Source organism: Zonotrichia leucophrys, chromosome 2 (genome assembly GCF_028769735.1).
Source record: "Zonotrichia leucophrys gambelii isolate GWCS_2022_RI chromosome 2, RI_Zleu_2.0, whole genome shotgun sequence".
Classification (NCBI taxonomy): Eukaryota; Metazoa; Chordata; class Aves; order Passeriformes; family Passerellidae; genus Zonotrichia; species Zonotrichia leucophrys.
Window position 1 is genome coordinate 54722516 of NC_088171.1, and position 12353 is coordinate 54734868.

General features: G+C 42.6%; 1 protein-coding gene across 2 annotated transcripts in view; it reads right to left on the bottom strand.

Annotated features, from left to right (window-relative positions):
- Nucleotides 1–8315, bottom strand: part of RALA (RAS like proto-oncogene A) — a 30269-nt gene extending 21954 nt beyond the window's left edge. Inside the window, exon 1 of one of the 2 annotated variants that reach the window (XM_064705040.1) lies at nt 8179–8315. The gene's annotated coding sequence lies outside the window, so the exon portion shown is untranslated. Of the gene's footprint in view, nt 1–7473; nt 7619–8178 lie in introns of those variants that run through there. The other variant, XM_064705041.1, reaches the window with a different exon arrangement.
- Between the last annotated feature and the right edge of the window lie 4038 nt (nt 8316–12353).

The window sequence follows — 12353 nt, forward strand, 5'->3', positions numbered from 1 at the left end:
TTTAGATGCCATTTATCCTAAAATTGTTAGATATATGATTTGACAAATTGATAGAGGTAATCTAATAGACCCAAAGGACCCAGTTGGGCAATGAATTGTCTTTTAGTTCAATATACGCTTGCCAATCACAATACACAATAGACTTTCATGGCTATTTCACATATTATGGGCATTAAATTTGCAATGGCTAGAAACAGAGGGCATTCAGTTCATGAAATATGAAATTATTAACATTCATGTCAATTTAACAACTTTCACATCAAGTGCCAGTGCAAGGTGATTTTCATCATTTCCTGCTTAAAATACTGATCACACTTTTCTTGCAGTACCACAGAAGGGATTTTCAAACTGAATGTTTGCAAACTTAAAAATTGCTTTTTGCTCCTGTTTCGAATTGAATTGCAGCTCTTACAATGCACAAAGTAACCCGGAACTGTTAAATGACTTGACAAGAATGTGCCTAAGTTCCAAGTTTTAACAGAACAGGCTATGTAAAAAAATTTCTTTCCAAAGCAATCTATGTTAAAATCACAGATCAATTTCAGAACACAGGAGCAAACATAACATTCATTTCTGACTATCTGGGGAACCAAGCGAAGCAGCTATTAAAAACTTCTGATAAACAACACAAAAATTAGTTTTTTAATCATACTCCAAAGGCAAAGACTGTTGGAAAAGGCACCATTAAGGTGGATGGGTCTCAAGTGAGTCTCTCCTCCTATGACCTAACAAGGAATACAAAAGCTCAAGGCATTCCAGCTAAAGGCATTCCAGCAGTGGCTAAACTCAGGTTACTTTAAAGGCCAGTCTCTCAACAGAAAAACTACTATAGAAGTCTGTCTACAGTGAAATCCAGCATCTTTATCAACATTTAACTAATTTAATTCTAATTTAACACATGCTGCAATGTTAAACAGTATCAAGTATGAACTGCTTTCCTTTCTGTACACACAACCTTTCAAATTCTTGTGAGAAGTACGTGATCTAATACCTTTTCAATGTTCCATGGTTTTCTCTGGCCTAAGAAACCTTCACTACCACTGACTTATGAAAACATCTTCTTTTCAGCTGGTCACTTGCAAGCTTTCAATTCAGTGGCAGTACTTGTATTAGCATCAGTTCACCACAGAGTCAGAAGCTAATTTTACTGCTTTTCTCCTTGAGGGGTTTATGTCTTTTACCTTAATGCATATGCAGTCAGAGTCCCGCATAAAGTTTGGAAAACTTAGCATTATTAAAACTCATTCCTGTTGTTCATAGATGATAGTATGACTTGTCTTAGTTTGTAGTAAAACTGGAATTACATTGCAGTTTTAATATCTCCTTCAAACCCCTGGCCATCCATGACATTCTGACTGGGTTAGGTTTCAGTATTATTATATTATATTTCATTGTTCATACTATCTGAAAAGAAATCCTAGTACCTGGCTACAAGATTGTTTCTGTTTCAGTTTTCCCTCAGAGAAACATATTTTTCCCCAAACTTGTAAAAATACTCTTCTCTCCTAAAACTGTAGTAAAACTTATTAGAAAGATTACACTAGCTTCACTCCTGAAATAACAGACTGTTTTCCTCAAATTTTCCAAACTACTCTTAAGATCATTAGATCTTAAGGCTGTTTTTAGAATGTTCTTCAAAATACTCCAATCTGAAGAAAGTCACAAACTCTGCTTGTTATAAACATGGTCTCAGTTCTAACTCACACATCTTGCAGAGAATATTTTTGTTAGTTTACTTCATTCCTCTAACTGCTTTGACTGCAAGAGCCATAAAATTCAAACAACTTCTCAAGACAGCAAATACAACAGATACAGCTTAACTTTCACGTAACTTTTAGAAAAAGATGCTCTTCTACTGAAGTTCAACATGTACTAAACAAAGTTACCTAAAAAGAAACAACTTTCTCACTAAGATCCAAAGAACAACATTAAAGAGGCAGGACAGTGAAGAAATCAAAAATCAGGACCTCCTAAGGTTTCAGAATTATTCCAAACCGAAACATTTCATATCTCACTCTGGCTCTGGGGCAAAGAAGAGCCGAGAAATTCCAGCATTTTTGTGAGTGGCTACACTATACAATCTTTAAATGTAATTGTCACTTGAAGCCCATCAGTAAACTAGTAACTACATTGCCAAAATTAGTGATCCACAGGGAGACAGTTGCATGAGTATACACACACAGGCCTTCCTAAAACATTTTGTGAATCAGCTACTGACCTCTCCAACATCATCAACCTATAAATTATGACTTCCCATGCTCTCAACTCAAGAAAAACCAGTTGGCAATGTCTGCAATGGGATTTCTTACCAAAGCAAAGAGGCATTTAAGATACGGAATATATATAGGTCCAAACTGAGTATTTTCCTCTAAAAGCAGAAGAACAAGGATAAAAAGTTTAAATAATGACTTAAGATTCAAGTTATTATCATGATTTTTTTTTCTAAAAGACCTTCATGTTACACTATAAACTAAAAAAATTGAGTACTGATGCAAATCAAATTACTCATTCAGATGAGCAGCCTTCTTGCTCTTCATCAGTACCTTAACTTTTCATTATTTTTCTTACCACAGACTTCATTAAATAGAGAAAAACAATCAAGCACTCCCATTCATTTCACACATCTCAATTTAGTGAGTCTCTTCCTACAGGGTACTCTGAGCTGTTCCAGAACACCTGAAATTAATGATGAATATTACCTGTAGCTATATTTTCTTCCTTACAATACTCACCTTTAAGTAACATTTTAGATGGTAAGCTTGCTGAACTGAAAGCAGTTTCTGATATTTAGTCTAATGCATCTGCTCCTTAAATTCTGAGTGACAATACTGGACTGTATAGAGAAGGACTCCAGAACACAGTGCTTTCTTTCTAGGTTAAGTTTCCCTGATTTATTATATACTTTACTTCTACTGAATATGAAGCCTGGAACCTCAAAGCCATCAGGTCTAATCAGCAGCAGACAAAAAATATGCAATCTGGACCAGTACAGAAAGATGCTTTAATAAATCACACTCATAAAGACCCGTGCTGTATCATTGACTTCAATATGTAAACTACATCAATGTAAAATAAATTTCACATTCATTTTCAAATCAGTAACAACTTAAAAAATGTTAATTTATTAAAAAATCAGAGAATTCAAGTTGTGATAAAGTGCACTAAGCCACCAGTCATGACTCTACTGACCAGTCACTGAAGCATAGCAATGAACTTTTAATTTGGACATTATAAATTTTGACCTTATAAAAACCAGTTCTCATAAGAGTGCAGTGTTATTTCTTAAAATACAAGTGTTCTGAGGATTGGAATGAAGCTTATGTGCATGTTACACTACATAGGTAAAATTAATTCAGGTGTTTAAGTGTGCAAGAACTTTGTGATTTAGAGGTGTCATCCCAAAATAGCTTTCACACAAAAGTCACTTGGATTCAGTGACTGGATTCAGTGATTTTGCTTACTTTGATCTCCAAAGGTAACAGGGACAGATGGTCAATGATGAGTTGTTTTGAGTAAGGCCTTGGGGTTCATCTATTCAAACCCCTCACACTGCATGCCCTCACCCATCAAGTGTGGGTTTTGTGACTGAGACAGCATGCCCGCAGATGTTAATGTCTGGCACATTAACATTGTTTTCCTGACTGTATCATTTCTTCTGTTTTGAGATCTGAAATAAATCCCAGAGGACAAAGTGTTGCTGGTATGAACTACTTCTGTGTTAAAAGCCTCGTCAGGACACCCAGCTATACCAACAGGACTACTCTGCAACATCTTGAAATGACAAATCTCCTTTACTCTACACTGCCTGACGGGCTTGAATGGGAGTACTAGTAAAGAGATGGACTGTTCCACACATAGCTGGCTTTTCACTTTCTTCACAGATGTTTCATTTTTGCAAGACTTCCATGTTTACTGCAATCTATTTCATGTTGACAAAAACATTTCTGGCTGCCTGTGTGTAGGTGCTATGCATACAGCATTGTCAGACTCTCAGAAACAATGATCAGAGTTAAAGATCAAGTCTTACAGCAGAACAGAAGGTTATTAAATTAGTGTTTCAGACCATAAAATGAAACAGGTACCAATGCCTGAATGCATGGCTGATCCCTCCTGCCTCCCTACTAAGCATAGGTGCAAAGCACCTTCATAAATAGCATTTTCCATAATTTGCAGAAATACTTGTTTGCTGGTACAGTATATTTACATGCCAATTTTTAATGAAACCTTGTGGGCCACTGCACCAGACATTTCCACACTCTTGCATCAAATGATGCAAACACACTATTATACAGAAAAACACAATGCATTATGCATACATACAATGCATGAACTTTACTGGTAGGAATTCAATGTACATTATAATTACTTCAACTAAGGAGCCAACATCACAAAATAAGCATCATCAATTCCACTAAAGTAACAACTGCAGAGTTACCATGCAACCAGCTCTACATCTCTTGTTTGTTCTACCTTCTTTACATTCTTGGCTCCTCTCCGTTACAAACTGATTACAGCATGGCTTATTTTGAATTCTCTGTAGTAACTGCCCAAGTCATTTAACATCTCCAACACACCTTTCTCCAGTATTACCCCTCTGTGCAAAGCATGGACACTTCAGTGTTGCCAATCTATTGTCCCAAAGGTGCTGGAAATTTTGACAGAGACAAACCAAATCCCAAACAAAATATGACTAGTAAATACTAAGCCCCTCCTCTGGGCAAAGGCAATGAACTCTCTCAATGGTTCATTCTAAGGCAGTATTACCTAATCTATACTACATTTCTTTCCTACTTATTCCTACCTTTCAATCTCATATTGTTTTTTCTATGGGAACTACAGATTTTTTTTTCTGCTGTAAAGAGTCCCTAAAGCTCTAACCTACAAGCCTAACCTGGTGATTAGGGTTTGCACAACTACCAAAGGGATTCAACACATAGCTGTAACCACTGATAAATCCTTGGGCTTTAGGTGCTCTGACTCACAAGAGTTAAGAAAACAGGACAAGTAGTAAAACAGGATTCAATGATCCCCTGCTCTGCAAGGTACATTTGCTATAAAGCAGCTCTAAGTTATTTATATCCACAATGACTATGACCATTTTCAGATTCTGCAGACAGTAAGCCTTAAAAATAACTTTTTATAACTATCCTGAGAGCTAATTTTAAGTACTGCAACAGACTAATAAAATGTAACAGTTTCTTCCCTACTTAGCAAGTTATAAAATGCAAAATATTTTGTAGAACATTTAGTGGACATACACAATAAGAACTGTTCTATTTTCTTGGTTCCTCATATAAATTCTTCATAAGGTAGAAAGGAAGCCTAACACAGTTGTCCTGTAATTGTGTGTTTGAGGCAGGCAGCCCACAATATGTTCACAAGAATGCTGTCACTAGCCTACCAAACTACCTTGTTCACATAAAACAGATTTCAATTTAGATGCAAAGTAATTTCCATAGCTTGGAGCCATTAGAAGTTTACTGGAAGCTGGCTATAAGCACTTTCAAGGGGGTGGGGTGTTCCCAGAAGAAGACATCAGACACTGATTCCCAGGACCACTAGATCCTACACTACTTGCTAGGACGGCAAAGCAACCAAATCTAATCACAAAGTTAAAAGATTTTTCTCATATAATTATTTCTTCTTCAGTTGTAAAACTGCAGAAAAAAAAAAAAAGCTGTTGTTGGCTGAAATGAAGTGCCTAAACAACTTTTCACATAAGAAGACACTGTATCTACAGTATCCTTTGACATCTGAGACTGCCATATATCAGCTTCTAAGATAGCAGCATCTTTTGCCTCAGCAATTATCTTCTTCCAAATCAGATACACTTGAAATTTAACAGGAGCAAAACCACTTCTTAGATGGAACATCTTTGTTTCAGGATAATGCCTCAGAAAAAGTAGATACAGGGATATTGGTGCATGACTTAGTAACTGAGGTTAAGAACACAACTGTTCTTATGGGAACTAGAAGTCAGTCTGAATACAGAACATATATGGACCACGGCAAGTTCTCCAACTACACTTATTTAACAGTCTTGTGCTCCTCCTTGGTCACCTTTAGCCAGCACTGCTTTATCCTCACAACCACATCTCTCCCTGCCCCACTTTCCCCAGCCCATCCCTTCCCCTCACCAGCCCTCTATTTCTGTGGGTTATTTATCCAAGAGTACGTGACCACAGGTGACAGAGTTTACAAAGCTAGGACACATTCCAGTTTTCACTTTCATTGCTAAAGATTCCTTAAGGTCCAAAAAAAAAAAAAAAAGACAACATTATTACAACAATGTCAAAGAACATTCAACTCAAAATACTTCACCTTAGGATGTCTGTAATCTTTCTCTCACTCAAATTCAAAAGAGCACTATAAAGGAAAGACTGAGATCAAGGAATTTGCAATAGTGGAATAGTAGACTCACTATCCAGCAACACAGCTTATTTAACCTCACAGCTGACCTCTCATGCAGTGGACTGAAGGCTTTTTTTGATATTTTTGTGGAACACTATGTCATATTCACATATTTATGTAGAAAAGAATAAAGGGTAAACATGACTAGCACTATCAATTTCTCAAATTTCCACCATTTAGAGGCTTCCACAAAAAACGTTTGACAAACTGTCATGCAAGCACAGAATGAAGGATTTAAATCTACATCAGAGATTGACATATCAAACAGTTATTCTTCACTCTAATAAGAATGCTCACAGTTTCTCAGGACTTAAATGTTGAGGTACATGCTATTAGATTATTAAGTCAACCGAAAAGAAGTGGATTTTTAATTAAAAATCCAGGTATAATCACTACTAATTACCCTGAAAACTAACAGAAGAGCAGGATCTTCTCCCAGTGCAGCCCCTCTCTCAGGAGCTCCTCTCTTTTCAGTTTAACTTTCAGTGGAAAAGACAAAGAACAACTGGTAGGTTATGGAGAGATCTGAACAAAAAACTGTATCTGAACTGAAACACCAGCAGAGGCACATATTGCTTGGACTTATGGAAGTGTAATGTCTTGCAGTGCAGAACGCAAGTCTCTTTCCAATAAGAACTGGAAATGCAAGCATGAAACAAAGTATCAGGGTCATTTTGAGTCTGAAATAAAAACATTTTGGCAGTCCTCCTGCCAGGACGGTTTGGGGATGCTACAAAACAAACACACAGATCACTCTTCAGGTGGCTCTTGGGATACCTATGGCCCACTTCACATTTTCATTTTAAAGACTCAATTAAGGAGAAGGAGCTGAAGCTATTAACTTCCATTTAAACGAAACCCAACAGCAAACACCAAATCGCATACCTAACCAAATAGGTGAGCATCGAAAGGCTCTTTCATTTGGGGAACTTAATAGCATACTTCGTACTTCTCCCTTGTGTCACAAGCAAACACAAGATCTAGTTATCAGTGACTACAGAAAAGCCCAGCACATGAAAGCGGGCAGCTATTAAATGTTACAGAAGCCCTGTTCTTACTCACCCTAGAAACCGCAGCGCCCACATTCACGCGCAGGGTCTCCGGCACCCGGCCGGGGCAGGAATCGCCGCCGCAGCCGCCGCCCGGTCCCGCCGGGCGAGCGCCCCGAGCCTTTCCCCGCCAGCCCCGGGGCGCGGCCCCTTTGTTCGGGTGCGGCCGCGCCCCGCCCTCCGCAGGTACGGGCGGCGCCCGCGGGCGCCCCGCAGCCCCGGGAAGCCGCACCCGCCCCCCGCCGCAACAGGCGGCCGGACCCCGCCGCGGCCCCACCGCCCCCTCCCCGCCGCTTCCGCGCCCGGGCGGGCTGCGGCCGGAGGTCGCCAAGGTCGACGCCCGTAACCTTCAGGGAGCGGCCACCAGGCCCCTGCAGGAGGTTCGGGGCGCCGCCCGCCCGTCCCCACACCCCGGGGTGGGGCCGCCAGGCGCACACCGCCAGTCGGGCACGGCGAGGCGGCAGCCGCAGCCCGACGCTAATTCCCGGGCGGCGCAGAGCGGCGGGTACGGAGCCGCCGGAAGCCCCCGCCCGCACGGCAGCTTCCCCCACACCGGGGAGCTCTCCCGACGCGGGCGGAGCCGGGTCCTTGCGTTCCCCCCGGCCCCAGCCCCGGCGGCCGCAGTGGCGGCGGCTTCACCCTGGTCTGATCTGGTCTGGTCCGGTCCAGTCCAGTGCAGTCCGGCCCGGCCCGGCCCGGCCGCGCGCCCCCATCTCACCTGCGGCCGTGGTGCCGGCGGCGCGCGCACCGCTGCCCGCTCGAGGAGCGCGCGGGGAGGGGCGGAGCGCGCGAGGTGAGGCCCTGGCGCCGCCTCCGCGCGCACGGCCGGCGGCGCGCGCGCGGCCCGGGGCGGAGGGCGGGCCCGGCCGGCGCGGGGCGGGGCCGGGAGCGCCGCAGGGGCCGCAGCGTCGTCACGGGCGCGGCCCCGCCGTGCCCGCCCCGCGGGCGGAGCGCGCTGTCGGGCGCCGAGGTGCGCAGGCGCAGTGCCGGCCAAGGAGGAGCAGGGCTGAGCGGGGTGGGGGCACGGCCGGACACGGTTCCCGGAAGGGGGCGGCTGCTTCCGTGTGAGGCGCGGGCGGGGCCGGGCCAGGCGGGGCGCGGCGGGGGCGGTAACGGGCGGGCCAGCGCCGGCGCCTTCCCCGGGCGGGTCATTCCCGTGTGGAGCTGTGTCTCGCTTGTCGCGCCGCACCGTAACCCCGAGCCTCAAACGGCAGAGCTGCTTTCCTTTCCTGCATCTCGTCCTTTGTTTCAGCCGAAACCCTTAAGGGAAATAGTGAGGAAACATTGTAGCTCCATGTCTGTCCCTCCTTCTGCCCAGCTAATCCCCCATCTGGAGAATAGAGGGGGCGTGTCCTGCCATGGTAAGGAGATAAATTCCCGACATCTGTCGCTAGGTTTATAAACACAATTATTTTTAGTGGAGCTTTCCGCAGGGCACAAGTGTAAGTTGAGAAAGCATTTAATATACTTAGTTTAAGGAAAACGATCACTGGCAGAAGGAAACATGAAGCAGTGAACCTCTTAAGAGTTTTTATTTTATGGAGTAATGGACTACTCCATGCATAGAGGATTTTATAGAGGCCAAACAGAACAGGGAGATAGGAGCATTTCCATGTTAATTACAATCATTCAAATAATAATAACGAGTGCCTTAATAACTGTATCTTTTACTGCAAAATTGTGGGCATCAAGAGGAGCTTTGTGCAAGCACAACATGATTTAAACTCATGGTGTAAATGATGTAATGAAACCTAAGCATAATATGCTTATATCAAAACTGACTGGTCAGTGTGTGTCTGTTTTTCACACTATAACCATTCACAGGCAATACAAATTGTTTTGAAGCATCCCCTCCTCCACATAATTGTTTGGCTGAAGGTAGTTTCCAAGTCTGGAAATTCCAGATTTTATCACCTCAGATGAAAATTTTGACCTCGGTGTTCACCTCATGGAGGCATTGCACTTTGCTTGCAAAGCAGGTGCACTTAAAAATCTTCATTGTTCTCTGTGCTCTGTTTTCTGAAATTCTTGACATTTTGACATAATTTAGCTAGTGTTTAGTCCATATTCCTCTAGAATTTCGATTTGTTGGTCTCACATATCAGCATAAGCTAATTTTTGCAAATTCCTGAGAGTTTGAGAAACTGATAGCAATCCAGATGCAATTAATTCTGATTAAAATATCAAAGTACATCCATTTACACAAAGAAATATTGGATTCTGTTAAATGGAGAGGGCAGGGAAAAAAGGAGGAGAGGAAAGGAAAGCTAGTTACACTGAGTCAACCAAATGTCCAAAATAGAATATTTTTGATATTTCATGACAGGGAAAAGTTTTCATGGTATCAATGATTAGACTTTTCATGAGACCACAAAAAGGTTGGAAGAGTCTTTGTGTGATCCTGTACAAATAATGATTTAGGAGATCTCAAGAAATCCTGGCTCAACTTCTGCAGCCCTTTGAGTATCTCTGTGCTGTATTACTTTTTAGTACGTATTTCAGAATGCCTCTGTTGCAAAAGACTGGGTGAGTCTTAGTTAAGGTCTCATTAATACTGATGCCTGCAGCCATTCAGTACTTCCTTATTCCTTCAATACTAGAGCTAGTCCAAAATAACCTTTTCCCTGTAAGACATATAGTGTACTTACCCAGATGTTGGTAGCAGCTGTTTCACTCTCTGGAAATGCCCCTTTGCATAGAATGGTTTGGGTTGGAAGAGACCCTAAAGATCATCTAATTCCAAACTCCCTGTCAAGGGCAAGATGACACCCACTAGATCACGTTGCTCAGAGCCCCATCTAGGCTGGCCTTTAACACTTCCAGGGATGGGACGTACACAGTATCTCTGGGCAACCTGTTCCAGTGCCTCACCACCCTCAAAATAAAGAATTTCTTCCTAAGATCTAATCTAAATCTAATTTTTTAGTTTACAACCATTTACTCTGTGTCCTATCACTAATATGCTCATTGCTCTTTTTACCCTTTAGGTATTGGAAGGCTTCAATGAGCTCTGGCCAGAACCTTCTCTTCTCCAGGCTGAACAACCTGAGTTCTCTCAGCCTTTGTAGGAGAGATGCTTCAGTCCTCTGACTATTTTCGTGGACTCTCTCTGGCAGGTCCACATCTTTCTTATGCTAGGGACTCTATATCTGACCACAGCGCTCCACTTGGGGTCCCATGAGGGCAGAGTGGAGGGGGATAATCACCTGCCTTGATTTGCTGGCCACCCCTCTTTTAATACAGCCCAGGATACCATTTGCCTTCTGGGCTGCAAGTGAACTCTCTAAGTCCTTTTCAGTTCAGTTGTTCTCAAAAAGTTCTTCTCCCAGTCTGGACTCACGTCTGGCATTGCCTTGACCCAGGTGCAGCACTTTGCACCTGGATTTGTTGAACTTGAGGCTCCTATGGGCTCACTTCTCATGTTTTCCCCCTGGATATGATCTCTTCTTTCTGTGGTGCCCACCATTCAGCTTCACGGGTCTGCAGACTTGCTGGGGTGCACTCAGTCCCAGTGACAGTGTCACTGATAAAGGTATTAAAGAGCCCTGGTACCAAGCCAGGCTCCTGAGGGACACAACCCATCACCAGTGTCCACTTGGACATGAGAGCACTTACCACAACTCTGGCTGCATCCATCCAGCCAGTTCCTTATCCACTGAATATTCTATACATCAAATCCGTGTCTTCAGTTTGGAGATAAGGATGCCATGTGGGACCAGCTGACGGAAGTCTAGGTAATTGACATCTGTCAGTCTTTGTTTGTCAACTGTTGCTGTCACTCCATCATGGAAGGCCACCAGACTGGTCAGACATGATTTGCCTTCAATGAAGCCATATTGGCTGTCTTGGATCATCTCCTTGTATTGTATGTGCTTAACATTTTTCCATGCGTATCTGCTCCACAGTCTTCCCAGGAAAGGGAAGGGGAAGGTATGTCCTTCCCTGGGTTGTCCTTTCTTCCCTTTTTTAAAATAGGAATGATGTTTCTCTTTTTCCAATCACTGAGCACTTCACCTGACTGCCAGGGTTTCCCAAATATGTCTTAACAACATCAGTCACTCCCCTCAGGACCCTGGGATGCATCTCATCAGACCCCACAGACTTGTGGCTATTCAGTTTCATCAGGTGGTCTTGAACCTGCTCTTCACTTTACAGTGAAAAAAAACAGTTTATAGTATACCTTCCATTTTTTTGCTTGGATCTGTCCTCTGGCACCTTACCTAAACCAAGTGGAAAAAGGAACCCTTTAACCCAAAACTAAAAGAAATATTTCTATGAAAATGCACTACAATAATAATTCCTATCCAGTTGCTAACAAGTGACCATAGTGCGAGCATTTCTGGTGCACCTGGAATATTTTATGGCATGACTGTGGCTCCTCCATGTAAGGAAGCAAATGGTCAGAGGAGAGTAGGTATTGCAGCTACTTCACTCCATTGTCTGTACAAGACTCAGCCCGAGGCAACAAGAGGTTTGAATTGCTCTCTGGTGTTCAAATGCTACAACCGAGACCTAAAACCATACAGGTTGTGTAGTAGACATTTGCAATGTGGTTATAAAGGGTGTAGATAATGAATGTCCTTTGTTATGTGTTAGCATATGTGCTATTACAGCTCTGCACATAAAATACTTGAAGGGAAAAATGATGAAGAAAAATTAGGTAGAGATGTAATTAATTGTGTGCTAGCAGTATTTGCATTATGTACCTTAATACAATGAAGAAATCAACTGACAAATATTCCATTTGTCTTAAAAAGCTAAAGATACAGTGGACATGTCAGACAAAACATGTCTGAAACTTTGGGAAAAACATTGATGTGCAACTTCCTTTCCCACAGAGCAAAAAGTACTTGTTCCCTTTAGAACACATTTAGTAGCACACAATTTCTATAT